At 45.0% G+C, this 14,536-nt stretch overlaps 1 protein-coding gene and 1 long non-coding RNA gene across 2 annotated transcripts in view; one reads left to right on the top strand and one right to left on the bottom strand.

The window, feature by feature from the left end:
* The window catches only part of LOC125450601 (uncharacterized), a 506,390-nt gene that overhangs the window by 256,553 nt on the left and 235,301 nt on the right, over positions 1–14,536 (top strand). The window lies entirely within an intron of this gene.
* LOC132206274 (uncharacterized) lies at positions 5,840–8,604 on the bottom strand. Its single transcript, XR_009442951.1, has 2 exons — positions 7,430–8,604; positions 5,840–6,083 (listed from the first exon to the last, which is right to left on the bottom strand). It is a non-coding gene; the product is annotated as an uncharacterized LOC132206274 (long non-coding RNA).

Raw genomic sequence — 14,536 nt, 5'->3', positions numbered from 1 at the left:
GGGCACCAATATCCTGGGCGGGAGGCTTGCCTGAACCATTCTGGAAGGTTTATACGAGTTTGGCAGGGCCATGGGAACTGGAGCGATGAAGCAGAGGATGGAGTAGCTGGTGTACAGGCAGATACAGAATGCAGAGAGTCTGTGAGGAAGGATAGGCATTTGATAGGGCAAAGTGGCAGTCAGTGCAATGTGTTGAGGTGTGTCTACTTCAATGCAAGAAGTGTCAGGAATAAGGGTGACCAACTTAAAGCATTGATCAGTGCTTGGAGCAACGATGTTGTGGCAGTTAAGGAGACTTGGATGACAAAGGTGCTGGAGTGGCTTTTGGATGTTTCAGGGCTTAAATGCTTCAAGACAAATAGGGAGTGAGGTCAAAGAGGTGGGGGAGTGGCATTGCCAAACAGGGATTGTATCACAGCTGCAGAAAGGGAGGTCATCGAAGAGGCTTTGTCTACTGAGTCAGTATGGGTCGAAGTCAGAAACAGGAACTGAGCTGTCACTTTATTAGGAGCTTTCTATAGACCCCCCAGTAGCAACAGAGATGCAGAGGAACAAACTGGGAGACAGATTTTGGAAAGGTGCAGAAGTAATAGGGTTGTTGTAATGGGTGACTTCAACTTCCCTAATATAGACTGGAATCTCCTAAGTGCAAAGAGTTTGGATGGAGCAGATTTTGTCAGCTGTGTTCAGGAAGGATTTCTGACTCAATATTTAGATAGGTCGGCTAGAGGAGAGGCCAAATTGGATTTGGTGCTCGGCGATGAACCAGGTCAGGTGTCAGGTCTCGTGGTGGGAGAGCATTTCAGTGATAGTGATCTCTACTCCCTGACCTTTACTATTGTCATGAAGAGGGATAGGAGCAGCCGGTATGGGAAAGCATTTAACTGGGGAGGGGGAATTATCAAGCTATTAGGCAAGAACTGTGGAACATAAATTTGGGAACAGATGTTCTCAGGGAAATGCACGACAGAAATGTGGAGGTTGTTTGAGGAGCATTTTCTATGACTTCTGGATAGGTTTGTCCCACTGAGGCAAGGAAGGGATGGTAAGGTGAAGGAACCTTGAATGTCAAGAAATGCGAAATATCTAGTCAGGAGGAAGAAGGAAGCTTACTTAAGGTCCTATGGAGGGCGAGGAGTGAGTATGAAAATGCCTTGATGGGTTGGATTATGGCATTCTATACTTCTGTGAGGATCAGGACAATGGCCAGACTGGGGGTAGGGCCAATCAGGGATAGTGGAGGAAAGTTGTGCTTCAAGTTGGAGGAGGCAGGGGAGGTCCTTAATGAATACTTAGCTGCAGCTTTCACCGGTGAGAGGGGCCTTGACATTTGTGAGGATCATGTGAAACAGGAAGATATGCACCTACATGTTGATGTTAGGAAGGAGGACATGCTAGAAATTTTGAAAAACGTGAGGATAGGTAACTCCCCTGGGCCAGATGGGATGTACCCAAGGTTATATGGGAAGTGAGAGAAGAGTTTGCTGCACCTTTGGTGATCTTTATGTCCTCACTGTCCACTGGAGTAGTACCAGATGACTGGAGGGTGGCAAATGTTATTCCAATGCTCAAGAAAGAGAATTGGGATAATGTTGGGAATTAGAGTCCAGTCAGTCTTACTTCTGTGGTGGGCAAATTATTGGAGAGGATTCTGAGTGATAGTATTGATGATTATTTGGAAAAGCACAGCTTGTTTAGAAATAGCCAGCATGGCTCTATGAGGGGCAGGTCATGTCTCGCAAGCCTTATTGAATTCTTTGAAGATGTGACAAAACACATTGATGAAGGTCGAGCAGTGGATGTAGTGTAAATGGATTTTAGCAAGGCATTTGATAAGATTCCCCATGGTAAGCTCATTCAGAAAGTAAGGAGGCATGGGATTCAGGGAAATGTGGCTGTCTGGATACAGAATTGGCTGGTAGGGTGGTAGGAGATGGAATGTGTTCAGCCTGGAACTCAGTGACCAGTGGTGTTCCACAGGGATCTGGCCTGGGAATTCTGCCGTTTGTGATCTTTATAAATGACTTGGATGAGGAAGTGGAAGGGTGGGTTAGTAAGTTTGCTGATGACCCGAAGTTTGGTGGAGTTGTGGGTAGTGTGGAGGGATGTTGTTGGTTGCAACAGGACTTTGACAGGATGCAGAGCTGGACAAAGAAGTGGCAGATGGAATTCAACCCAGAAAAGTGTGAAATGACTCATTTTGGAAGGTCAAATTTGAATGCAGAATACAGGGTTAATGCCAGGATTCTTGGCAGTGTGGAACAACAGAGGGATCTTGGGGTCCACCTCCATGGATCCCTCAAAGTTGTGACCTAAGTTGATAACAGTTATAAAGATGGCATATGGTGTGTTGGCTTTCATTGTCAGGGGAATTCAGTTTCAGAGCAGTTAGGTTATGCTGCAGCTCTATAAAAGCCTGGTTAGGCCACACTTGCAATGTTGTGTTCAGTTCTGGTCCCCTCATTACAGGAAATATGTGGAAGCTTTCACGAGGGTGCAGATGAGATTTACCAGGATGTTGACTGGACTGAGGGGCAGGTCTTATGACGAAATGATGAGGGAGCTAGGGCTTTTCTCATTGGACTGAAGAACGATGAGAGATGTACAAGCAGATGAGAGGCACGGATAGAGTGGATAGCCAGAGACATTTACCCAGGGCAGAAATGACAATTACAGGGGGCATAATTTTAAGGTGATTGGAGGAAGGTATAGGGGAGATGTCAGAGGTAGGTTCTTCAGAGAGAGTGGTGGGTGTGTGAAATGCACTGCTGGTAGTGGTGTCAGATACATGAGGGACACTGAAGCAACTCTTGGATAGGCACGTGGAGGATAGTAAAATGTAAGGTATGCAGGGTAGTTTGAGCTTGGAATAGGATAATAGGTTGGCACAACATTGTGTGCCGAAGAGTTTGTGCTGTGACATACTGTTCTATGTTCTATGTAATAGGTCCACAGAGGATGCGGTATCTGCAGTCCTGCACTCATCCCTGGAGCATCTGGACAACAAAGACACTGACATCAGACTCCTCCTTGTTGACAAAAACAAAGTTGCTGGAAAAACTCAGCTGGTCTGGCAGCATTTGTGGAGGGAAAAACAGAGTTCATGTTTCAGGTCCGGTGATCCTTCCTCAGAACAAACAGGAAAACACACTGCATTTTGCCACGATGTGAAACGACATCATGGACAGTAAATGTATTTTATTAATTTCAAAGAAGCTTCGTTGATCACTCTTTGAGCCAAAAGGGTGATTTGTAGCTCTGCAGATGGAACATGCTCCTGGGAGGGGAAGGGGAGTCAGTTTCTCCAGCCATGCTTCTGTTTTTGTATTTCCAGCATCTGAAGAACATTAATCCCCACACTACCAACCCCACGTATTTGCACCAGGTCGTGCTGTTATTCGCTGACACCAACAGGAAAACACACTGCAGTCGTTATTCAAAGTCAGTAAATCAGTCAACAGAATTGAGAAGTCTGTAGTTCCAGTAAAGGAATAAAAGCAAAATACTGTCGACATTGGAATCTGAAATTAAAACAGAAAATGCGGGAAAATGAACATCAGGCAGCATGTGTGAAGACAGAAATAGAGTTACATTTCGAGTCTGATATAAGACTTCAGTTTGAGTCAGTCTCTCATACTCTAACAAACTATTTGTGTGGTGAAGGTTTACTAAATCGATTCCAGGGATGGCAGGACTGAATTATCAGGAGCGAGTGATTCAGTTACGGTTTTGTTTACTCTCGTTTTGACGTTTGAGAGGGAAATCACGTAGAAACCTAGGAGATTCTAACAGAACGAGACAGGTTGGAAGCAGGAAGGATATTCCCGATGGTGGCTTTATCCAGAATCAGCGATCATAATTGAAGGATTAGGGATAAACCTTTTGAGGACTGAGATGAGGAGAAATTTGTTTACTCGGAGGCTGACAGACCTGTGGTCAAGAAAGGGGATGCAAAGGCTCTGGGAATCTGTGTTTAATAAAGAGAGGCAGAGGGGGCACAACAGGGAGGTGATGATAAATTGTTATAAAACACTGGCTCTACCATGGCCCGAGTCTCAATTCGGAACCCCACAGTGTAACAAGGTTGTGGAAGCTTCAGAAAAATGACCGAAAAGATTTACAGGAATGGTTCCAGAGGTGACGGACTTCAATTCCATGGAGAGATTGGAGAATCTGGGACTGTTCTCCCGACAAGGGAAAATGTAGAGAGGAAATTAGGTCGAGGTGTTCAATCCCAGGAGGGACCAGGACAGAGCAGAGAGAAAGAAACTGTTTCCATTGGCAGAAGCAGCAAGAACCACAGAACATTGATATAACGTGAATGGAAAAGGAACTAATGATGAAACAAATAAGAAAAAAAAGTTTCAAACTGTGGAATGCATGAATTGAAAAACATTGAATGTCTCACATCTTTAATACACTTGCTGAGAGTGAGCTGGAGACAGATTCAATTGGGGCTTTCCAAAGTGAATGGGATCAGCAGCTGAAGTGGAATCAAACCCCCCGGAAAGTCGGGGCAGTAGCGGGAGGGAGTGTAGGACCAGGTGAGGGCCTCTTGCAGAGAGCAGACCCAGAGACAACCCACCCTTTGTTCCATTCTCTGCTGAACCTTTCTCTGGTCACCCCATAGATCAACCAGAAACCTGGTGAGCTCACTCCACTGTACTGGATGAAGGGTGCTTCTGGAGTTGAGTGTTTTGGAAGGAGGGAGACATTAGATCACCACACACACACACACACACACACACACACACACACACAGTTTGTAAAAGGCATATGAATTCATGTCAGCTCCATAACAAGACAGTCGCTAGGCCCACATCCTGTTTAATAGGGTTCCAGCCTGACCCAGTAATTGAGATGTTGCTTTACACTCCCAGACATTGAACTCCTGGATGGTGCAGCTCTCTGCTGATTCATTAATTGATGATTAATGATTCCCAGCCCCCAACCCCCAGTTCTAGTTTTAGATTCAGGCAGACTGACAGCACAGAAAGATGCCATTTGGACCATTGTCCCTGAGTCAGCTGTTTCCAAGTACGAAGATAACAAAGTGTGGAGCTGGATGAACACAGCAGGCCAAGCAGCATCTGAGGAGCAGGAAGGATGACGTTTCGGGCCTAGACCCTGAGACAGAAAGAAAAAAAAATCAAGAAATCTGTTTCCAAGAACTGTCCAATTATCTCACTGTCCCTGCACTTCCCCTTGGAACTCCTCAAGTACTTATCCCATTGCTGAATGAAAGTTAGTGTTGGATCTGCTGGATCTCAGATGTATTAATCCAAACCCAATTAAACACAAGGAGGGAAAGAGGGAGCAGGAAAGAGACAAAGGGAGGTCACGTCAAACAGAGGAACAGAACTTCCTGGAGGTGGACATTCTTGGAGAAGTGACAACAAACAGCAAGGTCTGATGGTGTTCTGCGAAAGAGATGCATTGGACAGGATCAATATTGTGAATTAAACTCTCAAGTGGAGTACCCTGTTTATCATCTTTTTACAGAATGTGAGAGGGTGCACTCCCTCTGTCACTATCTTTGTGGTGGTGAGATCGAGCTGGGTGTCATCAGCAGAAATGTGAAGCTTGACATGTTTTCTAATGAAGTGACTGAGAGGCAGCACGTGGCTGTGAAATGGGAAGGGGCCAAGCACAGATCTTTGGGGGATTCTCAAGCTAACAGTGTGGGAGTGGGATGAGAATCCACTGCAGGGGAATGTCTGGCTCTGCCTGGATGGATAAGATTTGAACCAGTTTAGAGGAGCTCACAGCAGCTGTTAGTGAAATGATTGATGTGTTTCTGAACATATTCTGAGGTCAAGGCACAACTACACAGTGTCAATCAAATCAATGCAAAATTTATTTGTTACATCTGAACCATACAGGCAAAGAAGAAACATATCACGGAAGTAAGAAGACATTGTACAACACTGCCTCCCCGAGACAGTCTGACCGAACAGGGCACAGTGAACACAATGACTGTCTCTGGGGGGAAACTGCACCAACCAAGGCTTCATCTGTGGAAGACTCACTGTAATCTCCTCCAAAGTGTTCGATTCCAGAGAGTCACTTGGTGAAGGATAGAACTGTAACCAATATTTCCACATATTTATAATCACTTATTTGCTAAATTACCTCCGGACCCAACAGCCCCCATTTCAGTTTGTGCCTGTTTCTCATGTTTGCAAACAATCCAAAAGCAATTAAATGTGAATTTAAAAGGAGCCGTACTGGCCCACCTCAACAAAAAACAAAATAGGACTTGAAAGGAAATTTGCATCTAATTATAACAACACTTATGGGATTAATCACACAGTCCAGTGCTCCCTGTGCCCCACAGTTACCGAAGGCCTGAAGTGTACCTGTGGACAACATGTGCCCCAGCTTCAGGGACCCTCAGGCACTGACCTACCCGAGGAACACAATCAGACAGTTAGGGCAAACATGACCCTCAATGACCACAGCCTGAACCTGTTGAAGGCCACTTTGACCAGGATAAGAAGCAGGCCCATGAGGACATCTTCCATTCTATCTGATCCCCTCTGAACCGGGTTGTCTACAATCAGGAGTGTGGGACTGAAGTGGATGTGGAAATGGAGTTGCAGCCCCTTCAGATATGGAAGAGAAGGAGCAAACTCAGGAAAGCCTCTCTGTGCAGAGTGAAATGGCATGAAGGGCATTTCTGTCAGAAGCTCAGGTTGGAGACCAAGCTCCTGTGGGAGGTTTCAGGGCCTAGCACCGATGAGGAATTCCAGCTGAACAGGGGTCAGCTCGGACGGGAGAGCTTCACACGCCTGAGCCCCATCCACACCGCAACCACAGCCAGGGCTGGGCACCACATGAAGGTTCTCAATGGCTTTGCCCATGAGCTGGATCTTCTCCAAGGACACATGTCGGACTTGTTCTCCCAGTGACATCCAGCCCACTTCCTCAACCATCCCTGACTCTAGTTACCATGGCAGCCCGGGCCCTCTCCCCAGCCAGAGACAGGAACCCACACTGGTGGGGGCACAGACTCAATTCCCTCCTGTCCTAGCTCAGGCCTCCGTGCTCTTTCGAGCAGAGCAGATGGAGCGGATGAGCCATGGCAACTCCAAGCATCAGTTAGGGTCCCGCTGGTTCAGGGTCCCACTCCGCCGCAGGCACCAGCTCACACGTTGACTCAGGGAAAACTTCATCCCAGAACCAGTCCTCTCCCCAAAACCAAAATCAGAGAATGGGGGCCTCCCTCTCCCGTACCCAGTGATCCAGTGTGTGGGATTTCCCCCCTCCCCCACCCAGTGACCCAGTGTGTGGGATCTTCCTCCTCCCCCACCCAGTGACCCAGTGTGTGGGATCTTCCTCCTCCCCCACCCAGTGACCCAGTGTGTGGGATCTTCCTCCTCCCCCACCCAGTGACCCGGTGTGTGGGATCTTCCCCCTCCCCACTTACTGGAAGAGTCTTTATTTGGATGAAGGGATGAATCCCCCATCCTCCGAGATTGTTATCCTCCAGGGACAGATTTTCAGGGGCTCTGTGTTTTTACCTTCATCAGCGAGACTTGGACAGAAGTAAGGACAGATTTTCTCAGTGAATGTCCCAGTGAAAGTGTAGATATGGGTCCTGTTCTCTGAGTTATAAAAGGACACCTTCCCTCCCTCAAAATCCAGACAGACTCGGATCTTCCTCGGGTTCACACTCAGCCCTAAGAATTCCCACGTTTCCTCACGAGCCCAGTATTTATTCCCGTCTCTCAGGCCACTGTCCAATATCCATGACGGGGACTCGCGTGTGTTGCTTCCTTCCTGTTGATGGATTCCTTCGCCGCTCCCACATTCCATTCAATCTTGTTCCCCACCTCCACCTCTCAGGAATGTCTCCCTGATGTAAATCCCTCCGATCTCAGGGCAGAGATACAGCAAGCAAATCTCTCCGGATTGTCGGGAAGCTGCTGCCGATTCCCGGTGTATCTCACGGCGCTCAGGTCCTCAGGCAGGAGAAGGGCAGGATGGGCTGTCTGAGGGTCCAAGGTGACTGGAGCTGGGAACAGAGGGATACGGATACAATGTCAGTCACACTCACTGTAACTCCCACAGCCGCCCAGTGACCGGGAAAATCAGCAACCATCCACAGTTAGACATTCATCCCCAGGGGAAGTGTGTAAACAGCGCTCAGCAAAACGGGAAAAGACACATCGAGGAAGGTGTTACCCCGGGGACACTGCAATAGGGCTGAGGAAACCCCGTTACAGAGAGGGGGAATGCGGCAGAGAGACAGAGCGTGATTGAGAGAGAGAGAGAGACAGTGTGTGACAGAGGGAGAGAGACAGTGTGTATGTGAGACAGACAGAGAGAGAGAGAGACTGTGTGTGTGTGACAGAGAGAGAGAGAGACAGAGAGACTGTGTGTGTGACAGAGAGAGAGACTGTGTGTGTATGTGATAGAGAAAGATAGAGAGAGAGACTCTGTGTGTGTGTTTGTGTGTGTGTATGTGTGTGTGTGTGAGAGAGAGAGAGTGAGAGAGAGAGGGTGAGTGTGACAGAGAGTGAGACGGGGGAGAGAGAAAGTTGGGATGTGTGGCAGAGACAGAGAGAGACTATGTGACAGAGAGTGGGAGAGAGAGGTATGTCTGACATAGTGAGAGATGGTGTGTGTGATAGAGAGGGGAAGAGAGAGATAGGGACAGCGCATGTGACAAAGAGAGAACGTGAGAAAGACGGTGAGTGTGTGAGAGAGTGAGTGACAGAGACATTGAATGAAAGAATGAGTGGCAGAGAGTGACAGAACGAAGAGAGAGGATGTGACAGAGATATAGACTGACCGAGTGAGAATGTGTGAGAGAAACAGTGACAGAGTGGAAGAGAGAAAGTGAGACTGAGAGAGACAAGAGTGACAGAGAGAAGAGAAAAGGATTGACAGTGTGGGAGTGTGTGATAGAGGGATAGAGACTGTGACAGAGAAAGTGACTCAGAAAAGATAGGTTGAGTGACAGAAAGGAGTGACACAGACAGTGTGTGTGAGAGTGAAGTCTGAGTGATACAGAGAGAGTTTGACAGGGAGTGACAGATGGAGAATCACAGAGAGAATGACAGAGAGACACTGTGAGAGTGACAGAGAGAATCTGTGACAGAGAGGAAATGATAAAGGGTGATAGAGAGTGACCTCCCCCATGACAATCCTCGACACTGGCGTTCTGCAAGGATGGGTTCCCGGTCCCTTACTGTACTCCCTGTGCACTCGTGACTGTCTTGCCAAATTTTGTCCGAACTCCATTTACAATTTCACTGACGACACCTCCATTGTAGGCCGGATCTCAAACAATAACAAGTCAGAATACTGGAGAGAGAATTAGTGTTTGTTGGTGTTGATTGATTTATTGCCACATGTACTAAAATACAGTGGAAAGATTTGTTTTTGAGCAGTACAGGCAGATAACGGCAAGCAAAGGATGTACAAATCAAAAAGTCTTAAAGGCATATTGTTAAGACAACAATCTCTCCCTCAACATCAGCAAAATGAAAGAGCTTCGGGGGACAAGGTGGAGGGCACCGCCCTATCTGCATCAGTGGTGCTGAGGTGGAAATGCACAAGAGCGTCAAGTTCCTAGGAGCGGGAAATTGTGTCTCATCAACTTGATTAAGTATTTTGAAGTGGCAAGAAAGAAGAAAGATGTGGGCATTGCTGACTATCCCTAATCATTCTTTGTCTTTCCTAATGTGTGTGTAGATCATGCCTCTCAGAATCCCCTCCAACAACTTACTCATCACTGACAATAGGCTCACAAGTCTGTAGTTCCCTGGCCTTTCCTTGTAGCCTTTCTTCAATAATAGCACAACATTAGTCCCTTCCAGTCTTCCGGTATCTCACCTTTGGTGCAGAAGATGCAATATCTCTGCTCGGAGGTGGCAATTTCTTTCCTAGCTTCCCACAATGCTCTGGGATATACTGTAACAAATCTCGGGGATTTATCTACTTTTATGAATGTTGGAACAGGGTCAAGGAGCTAAATGACCAACTCCTGTTCCTGCATTGGAGAGGATGTGAATGGGACTTCCAAAGAGAAAAGTTGCACACCTAACAATCTGTTACTCTCCAACCACTGGGCTTTTATTATTTGTCACTGGTTGTGAGCATCTCTGGCTGGGTCAGTATTTATGACAAATTTTCTGGAGAAGCTGCTTCCTTCAACTGCTGTGATCCTTGATGCGTAGGGACACTCACGATGCTGTAAGGAACGGAGTTCTGGGATTTTGATCCAAAGATGGGATACGAAAGGAACAGTGATACATTTCCAATTCAGAATGCTGAGTGGCTTGGAAGGGAACTTGCAAGTGGTGATGGACATTAGTGAGGCCACCTTTGGAGTACTGTGTTCAGTTCTGGTCTCCCTGCTTTAGGAAAGATGTAGTGAAAGTTGAAAGCATTTTAAAAATATTTTCAAGGGATGCTGCCAGGATTGGAGGGTTTGAGCAAAAAGGAGAGGCTGAATAGGCTGGGGCTATATTTCCTGGTCCATCAGCAGTTGAGGGGTGATCTTATAGAAGTTTACAAAATAATGAGGGGCATGGATATCCAGGGCAGAGGAGTTCAAAACTAGAGGGCAGAGGTTTAAGGTGAAAGGGTAAAAATTTAAAAGGGACCTAAGGGGCAACTTTTTCACACAGAGGGTGAGTGTGTGTGTGGAATGAGCTATAGAGGAAGTTGTGGAGGCTGATACAATTGCAACATTTAAAAAGCAACTGGATGGGTGTATCACTATGAAGGGTTTACAGAGCTACAGATCAAATTCTGGCAAATGGCACGAGAATAATTTTGGACCCAAGTGTCTGTTTCTGAGCTGTACCTTTCTGTGATTCTATGTTCCCATCTATCTGCTGCTCTTGTCCTCCTAAAGGTTGCAGGTTAAGAAGGTGCTGTTGGAAGAGCTGTTGTGAGTTACTACAGTGCATTTTATAGGTGGCATGCACTGGTGCTACTGCATGTCAGTTGTGTGTGACATTACTATGGCTTTCAGAGGGGTTTTTTGTCCTGGGAGAGAGTTTTTGAGCCAGAAGTGATGAGCTGATAAAACAAACAGCTTGTGACATCTCGGGTTATCTTTTTAAAATTAGAACAATAGAAGCAGCATGAACGGGTAGATTTGGGATCCTACAGAACCAGGGTTTTAGTTTAGCTTGCAATCGTGGAGGTTTTGAAGTTGGCTATGGAAGTTCTTATATATTTCTCTCAGCCACAGCAAAAACTGGGGTTCCCCCTCTGTGCCAGGCCTTTCTCTTAGTGTTCTTTCCTCCTGGACTGGAGAAACATCACATGTGAGACAATCTATTTTACTGCAATTGCCTTTGCCAAAAATGTGTTTATGGGATGTCACTATATTGGAACAGTTGCTGTTCAGTAGCTACTGTTCTGTTAAGTTTTCCAATAGAATTAAAGATATCCCAATTCTTCTCTATTTTGTTTTTAGTTTAGCTGGGTGTAAGAATAAAGTGTAAAAAATGATTTTAAAAAAGCTGTGGATGCTGTAAATCAGAAACACATACAGAAATTGTTGGAAAAGCTCATCAAGAACCTCTGAGGAAGTGTCATGACACAAAACGTTAACTCTGATTTCTCTCCACAGATGCTGCCAGATCTGCTGAGCTTTTCCAGCAATTTCTGTTTTTGTCGCTAATTCTAGGTTGCATAAGGATTATAGCATTCAAAGACAGTAAATTGTGAGTACTGGTGACTTTTTTTTGGAAATTGCATTTGGCTGGTTTAAACAGTGTGTGCCTTTTCAGTAGTTACAAGTTTCCTGGGGGTGGAGGAGGTCACTCGGAGTGTTTTACAGAAAACGAGCAAGGCAAAGCATTCAGAATTGGCAAGCGAGCTGAAGTTGGAGTTCCCTGTGCTTGTGAGGAAAATGGAGATTGTTTACAACTTCCTGGAATGCAACCAGAATTCTTGCTAAAATTCACTTGCAAATAAAGCAACTTGAATTAGGGCGATGGCAAGGGAAATATAAAAGAAAGGATGGCCCTAACAGAAGAAAGGGAAAGAGAGACAGAGAACAGAGGGAGAAAGTGAGAGTGTTTGAACTTAACAAGTTGGCAATGAAAGAGGAAAGTTGACTTAAAATGGTGAAGTTAGAAGGTATGAGTAGTGATGAGGGCAGTGATGAACAGCAAACACATCATAGCCAAAAGCCTGTTAGGGATCTGTTTAAATATGTCCAAGTGTTACCAAAGTTTGATAAGAAGAATGTAGAAAGCCTTTTTCATTTCATTTTTTGAAAGTGGCTTAATAAATGTAATGGCCTGTGACCATGTTGGTATTGTTGATTCTAGCATAATTGGTCTGTAGAGCTGGTGAGGTATTTGTTTCACAATCAGAGGAGGTATCGGTGGAAAAGTCATCTTACGTGTGTATGAACTCATGCCAAAAGCCTACAGACAATGTTTTAGAAATTTAAGGAGGGAACCTGGTTAAACCTATGGAGTTTCAAATGATCAAACAAAGAGACTTTGGATAGGTGGATAAGGACATTGAAAACAGAGCAGAAATATAACGCTCTGAGAGAGACTGTTGTTTTGGAGGTGTTCAAAAATTCACTTCCTGAAATAGTGAGAACTCATGTGAAATGATCAGAAACTGTGATCATGTAGTTCGGGAATAAAAAAACAAGAACAAGTGGAGGACAAAGTGAACGTTTTCAGTTCAGGGATATTGGTTGAACTACAACAGAAAGATGAAAAAATAAAGCCGTTGTATCAAAAAACATACACAGAAGACGAATGTATCCCGGAATGTTACGGTCTTAAAAATGAAGTCTTGATGAGAAAATGGGGGTCATTTCATATTCAGGCAGATGAAAAATGGGCAGAAGTTCATCAAGTTGTATTACCAGTGGGTTATAGAAAGTAGATGTTGCAGGCAGCACATGAGACACCAGTAGGAGGTCATTGAGGTGGAAGGAAAACTCAAGCTAAAATACACAAAAAAAATTTTCCTGGAATGCATAAGAATACAGTTGAAGTTTGCCAAACTTCAGGAAAACCTCAAACAGTGATAAAACCAGCACTATTAATACCCATTCCTGTATTTAAGGGAAGGTTTCCAAGGATCTTAATAGATTGTGTAAGACCACCACCTCAAACAAAAAGTTACATTCAATATTTGTTGTCAGTAATGGATGTGTCTCCTAGATTTACAGAGGCCATTCCATTACTCAATATTACTACAATCGTAAAAGTTACTCATTTTTTTACACTCGAAATGGACTACACACAGATATACAATTAGATCAAGGTTCAAATTTTACATCAAAACTATTCAAGGAAGTTATGGATATCTTAGGTATAAAACAATTTAAATCAATTGTGTACCATCCAGAATTGCAAGGGACATTAGAATGGAGGTATCAATGTTGAGCGCTTATAGTCATGACTATCTGGAGGGTTGGGACAAAGGAATTCCATTTGTACTTTTTGCAATTTGGGATATACCTAATAAATCAATTAAATTCAGTCCATTTGAATTAATTTTTGGATATGAAGTGAGAGGGCCACTGAAATTAATTCAGGAAAAATTGGTGAGTCAGAGTTCAGAGACCACAAATTTTAGGGAAAGTTTAGATAGAAATGGGTGTGTTGGCGAGGCAGCCTTTGAAAGTAACACACAGCATGTGACGAAATGGGATGCAGACAAGACATCAGAAATTTGCAACTTTGTTGATGGAGATAGTGTTATTTCCAGTGACAGGTAAACCTTTAAAAGCAATGTTTGTTGGGCCATAATATTCCTCAAATTAAATTTGATAATGTGGAAGTTCTTACAAACTAGGATAAATTATTAGGTTACCATCCAGAAGAAAATCGAAATGACCTGAAAGAATTATACCAATCACATGGAGGGATAAGTGGGAATAAACATTTGACAGCCTGAAAGCTGTGTTAACCACTGCCCAAAGATGTGCAGGCTAGGTGGATTGGCCATGCTAAATCGTCTATAGTGGCCATGGATGTGTAGATTGGGTTGGTTTAAAGGGGGACAGGTCTGTTTGGAAAGCTCTGTGGGTCAATGTGGATTTGTTGTGGCAAAGGACCTGTTTCCACACTGCAGGGATTCTGTGATCTGAACACAGCATCTGACACTTGCCTTTATGTAACATAAAAGCTAGGATCGAGGCTATCTCCTTGATGTATCTGAAGCAGTCAGGTCTGGTCCATAACAGGTGAAACGAGTCAATGTTGAAGGCAGTGGCTGTGTAGTCATAGAATCCCTACAGTGCAGAAAGAGGCCATTCAGTCCATCATATCAGCCTTGACCCTTTGATGGGCATCTCACCCAAACCCAGCCCCCCACCCTATCTGCATAACACCACATTTCACCACAGCTAATCTACCTAACCTGCACATCTTTGGACTGCAGGAGGAATGGATCACCCAGAAGAAACCTGTGCAGACACAGGGAGAATGAGCAAGCTCCATACGGACAGACGCCCGATGCTGGAATCAAACCTGGGTCCCCAGCACTGTGAGGCAGCAGTGCTAACCACTGGGCCATCGCGTTAGTGACAACC

This window comes from Stegostoma tigrinum, chromosome 34 (assembly GCF_030684315.1).
Source record: "Stegostoma tigrinum isolate sSteTig4 chromosome 34, sSteTig4.hap1, whole genome shotgun sequence".
Taxonomy (NCBI): domain Eukaryota; kingdom Metazoa; phylum Chordata; class Chondrichthyes; order Orectolobiformes; family Stegostomatidae; genus Stegostoma; species Stegostoma tigrinum.
The sequence above is the reverse complement of the archived record's forward strand: the minus strand, read 5'-3'. Positions and strand labels throughout refer to the sequence as shown.